Genomic DNA, 4,940 nt, shown 5'->3' with positions numbered 1-4,940 from the left:
TGTCCTTTATCCCTGTTTTCTGAACCCTCCCTGTCCTTTCGAGGAACCTCTGAGTGGGAGTGGGTCCACCAATAACCTGTGGCCAAGAGTCTGTGGTCTCATTTGGCTTAGGAATAACTTTGGGCCCAGTCACCCATTTCCTATACACTGTAATAATTAACTTTCTTTTCTTTTATTTATTTATTTTTTGGAGAGGTTTTTGCTGTAGGGTGCGTGCGCTTGCCAGAAAGACAGAGAGAGACAGACAGACAGAAAGCAAGAAATCACCCCCCAGGAGGCATGGCCACTCCGCAATCCCTTCTCCTCCATCCTCCTCTTGGGATCTTGGGTGCACACACACACACAGTGTGAGTTTAAGCCACCGGGTCTGGCATTCGAACCACAGTTGACCACATAGGAGTCCAGCAACATAGCCATTACACCATCTGCTGGCCCTAACTTTATTATTTAAATAATAGCCATAGAGTTTCAAATACTCCCCTGAGGGCCAGGTGATGGTACAGCAGTCAAATGTGACACTCTGAGGCTGACCCACGGGGCAAGGTCCCGAGTTCACATCTGGAGACTTCCCTGAGTATGCCGGGTGCACACATGCCTATGATCTGGGGCTGGCTGAGGTAGGGGCAGCTTACAGTGTCGGAGCCCTGCTGGGGATGCTGTCTCTGTCTCTCTGTCTCTTCCTGTCTCCCTCATTCATGGAAGAATTAAATACATAAGTAAATAAATAAAAGCCCTCTTGATCTCTTTCCTCTTAAGAGCGCAGATAGCAATGAGAGGGCTGGAGGCCAAGAGAAGGAGGCAGAAAACAAAAATGCCACCCTCCCTGCCATGGTGGCACTCTGTGGTTCTGCTCTGTGCTGGCCCTTCCGCAGCCCCATTTTGGAGGTGAAGCCAGCTCAGGCCGGACTCTCCTAGGGCTTCTAGAGTGGGTTCCTGGCAGCTCTGTCTGGTTCTGCCACTTCCCAAGTTGGTGTACTTTCTAAAAATGACCACAGCTGTTTCTGGACCCCCTCTTTCTCCTTCCCTGGACATGGGCAGGACATGATGTTGCTCACCTTGACCTCCGTGGCTGGGTCTGAGCTGGCTGCGTCAGTGCCCACACCACGCTGCCTCAGTTTGTCTGGTTACTTGTCTTCACAATCCCTGCACACGCCGAAGGGCAGGGCCCGTGTCTTCCATGCATTTCTCTGCTGTGTCCCCGAGGGCCAGTAATAATCAACTCTTCAGCAAGTGTGATTCACTGACTCGTTCATTCATCAGCCACTTCCTCATCTATAAATGGCATTAGCAGAGTACCTCTCGGGCAGTTGTGAGGGTACTGAATGGGTCTGGAGTCACGCCTGACACTGGTCAACACCCACCAGTGCCCACTCACACCGTTGTTCCTTGGCACATCTCCGAGGGCTGCCGGGATTAAAGAGCGCTGACTCCCTGCTCTCAAGGAGGTCATGCTCTAGGGCATCCGAGAAATACGAACACATAGTTGAGCGTGGTGGCATGTGCCTACATGCCCATCTATTCGGAAGGCTGAGGCAGGAGGATCATGAATGTAAGGTTGTTGTCTGGGCAACATAGTAAGACCTTGTCTCTGAAAGAAAGAGAAAAAAATACAAACACAAAAAAGTGCCTGTGATTGTGTTCTATGCTGGGTGTGCTTTGGAATCTCTCGCAATCCTTCCACTTACCCCACTCCCAGTGTTGAGTGACTGGGATGGGTACAGAGCTAGAACATCTGCATTTTATTAACAGGTGCACAGGGCATGCCCAGGGTGCAAGAGGCTGCCCTATAATATGATGGGTGCCATAGGGATATGAAAACCCTAGGGAAAGCCTGTCTAACTCTGCCTGGGCCAATCAGGGAGGCTTCCCAGAGGAGGTGCTGCCTGAAGGTCACAGGCAGAGAAGGTTGGCACTGCCCTTCAGGTTGAAGAACCAGCATACATTAACTGTCAGTCAGTGCCCATGGAGCACAGGTCCAGGAGGGGCAAGGCAGGGGCAGAAGAGGACTGCCCAGAGACAATGCCAGAGAAAGAGGCAGGGCTTACTCTGCAGCTCATTGGCCATTTCATTTCTCAATCAAGGTCTAGAAAAGCTACTCTTCCTCCCTGCAGGAAGAAAACATGTATACACTCAAAGCTTTACTTAAAACTTCAGGAGGTTAGACACCCTCCGCTCCCCACCCTGAGCCCAGACACTGACACACGTAGGCTGAAAACCACTGTTAAATGCACATCTCAAAGTGTGGAATACAGGCAGGGTCAGTCAGGTTTATGGGGAAATGAATGAGCTCATTCCTGGACCAGCGAGGTTTGAGGAGTTTACGTATTGACACTGGAGTGGAAATGTCTAGCTGGCAGGTGGGTGTCTAAGTGTGAAGTCTAGGTGGGACGTGTAGACGAAGATCTAGGACAGCACAGGCTGCAGACAGCTGAAGTCATGGGAGTGGCCAGGGGAGCTGGAGGCAGCACGTGGGACAGGCAGGCAGAGGACAGTCATGCTTCCCCTCGCCACTCTAAGCACGCCTCACTGGGTAATGCAAGCCCGGATTAACTACTGACTAGGAAAGTCAGGGAGGCTGCTCTCGGGGGCAAGGGACAACAGCAAGGACAGGGGAAATGGAGGGCAAAACATGAGGCTCTGCAAGGCTGACGCACACGGGAAGGTTCTGGGTTCACATCTGGAGATCTCCCTGAGAACCCCAGGCACACGTGTGCACCCAGTCTCAGGCTGGCTGCGTCCACAGGCGGATCGTGGCTCCATGGGGGTGCCTGTCTCTGTCTCTGTCTCTCTTTGTCTTTCTTGCTCATGGAATAAGTTAACTTTTTAATTTTTTTAATTTTTTAATTTTTTTTTGAGAGGTTTTTGCGACAGGGCGCGTGCACTCACCAGACAGAGAGAGACAGAGAAACAGAAGGCGAGAAATCCCCCCCCCCCCAGGGGGAATGGTCACGCCCCAGTCCCTTCCCCTCCATTCACCTCTTGGGATCTTGGGCACGCACGCACACGTGCCCGGCGTGAGTTCTAAGCCACCGGGTCCAGGATGCGAACTGCAGTCGACTACGTGGGAATCCAGCGACATAGCCATTACGCTAACTGCTGGTTCCCCAGCTTTTGTATTTTTTTAAAGCAAAGACAAAATGAGGTGGAGTGTAAGATGTAGTTGGCACCACTCCAAGGTCAGGCACAATCGGCTTGCGTGATCAGTTTGAGGAATCCATGGAGCAGACGGGATTCCACAGCTCCCTAGCCTGGGACTGGCTGCTCTGGCAGGCTAGGGACTTGGGGGGCCCTTTACTGTCCCCCAAGAGCAGGACCGTGGATCCTCCTCTGGCTGGCGTTTCTGAGAAATCCTTTATTCCACTCAGTACCACAGGACTTGGGGACACGCCCATGTTGCCGTGATGCATCCCTCACCCACCCTCCGCAGCCTGCAGAGTTCAGGCTCCCGCCTCCCCACTTGCACTTTAATGTGTCTATATGGGAAGTCCTGCCAAAGGGTGCCATTTAAAACTCGTGTAGCTAGAGACTTAACAGAGGTTCTCCTTTTAAAGAGTGAAATGACTCAAACTGGGAAGTGCCATAGAAAATACCGGACATGTGGTCACTACATTAAAAGCTCTGAGTCTTTAGGTGGGGCAGCAACATTTGCTGACATGCTAACTTATGTCCCTGTTTGTCCCCAGTCTCCTTCTCTTCTGTTGCCCTTCCACCCCAAGGATGCCAGGCGGGGTCGTCTCACCAGGGCAAACATCACTCTCTGCCGGCTTTCACACATGCCACCGGATAATGTGGACTGGATCAAAGATTTGGGAGGGAAATCCTCAGGCCCTTCTCCCTGCCTGCCTGCCACTTCCTAGACTCACAGGTGTACGGGGTGAGAGTGAGGATGGGGTGCAGGAGAGGGCACAGACATCGATGCATTTTGGAGAAGTGGGCCCTGTACCCATTTCTTTTCCCAGTGGCCAGGCTGAGCCCCGGAGAGGGACAAAGTTCCAGGAGACTAGAGGGCTCCAAGAACAGGGAGGTCTGTGCTGTATGTTCCAGGGCAGCTCTAGGAAGCCACAAGCCCTCACCCTGTAGGGGATGTCCAGGCAGGGAATGGACCAGTAGGAGGAAGATAGGGATCCTGGTGTCTAATCTCCTGTTCAGCTTCCCTCCATCTGAGAGACCCACTAGTAAGATGCAGCGGGGTGAGGGAGGTCTCAGAGGCTGCCTCTGCAAATGAGTGACACTGGAAATCAGATTCTCTACCCACTTGCCTCATGGGTTAGACACAGCCCCAAGGAAATTCCTGATAAGCTCATTCCTGAATTGACTGAGACTAAGACTCGGCCAGCCCAACTGACTGGCAAGTCAAAATAGGGCCAGCCAGATGGAGTGGTGGTTAAGGTGGCTGGATCCTACATGGCTGACCACATGGTTCAAGTCCTAGATCTCCTGAGAGAACAGAGGAGAAGGGATTGCAGCGTGGCCATCCCCCCTGGGACATGCATAGGCTGAAAACCCTTTCCTTTTCTCTCTTCCTGTCTGTCTCTCCAGAGAGTCAAAAAAATTTTAATTAAACTAAAAAGCCAAAATACAAGGGATCTTCAAACAATTCGTGGAAATGCATAGTATAAAAAATTTATGCAGCCCAGCTCCCCATCATTAAACACAGCCTGCTTGCTGCCTAAAAATAATTACATAAAATTTTAAAGAGTATTCATAGATTTCTAATTTTTATTATAAATCGACTCTCATTTTAATTTCTTTTTCCACAATTTTTTTTGAGAGATTTTTGCTATAGGGCATGTGCACTGGCCAGAGAGAGAGAGCAGAAAGTGAGAAATCACCCCTCGGGAGGGATGGCCATGCCGCAATCCCTTCTCCATTCTCCTCTCGGGATCTTGGGCACGCACGCACACGCGCCCGGCGTGAGTTTTAAGCCACTGGGTCCAGGA

The sequence above is a fragment of the Tupaia chinensis genome, unplaced genomic scaffold, assembly GCF_000334495.1.
Source record: "Tupaia chinensis unplaced genomic scaffold, TupChi_1.0 Scaffold000627_1, whole genome shotgun sequence".
NCBI lineage: Eukaryota > Metazoa > Chordata > Mammalia > Scandentia > Tupaiidae > Tupaia > Tupaia belangeri.
The sequence above is the reverse complement of the archived record's forward strand: the minus strand, read 5'-3'. Positions refer to the sequence as shown.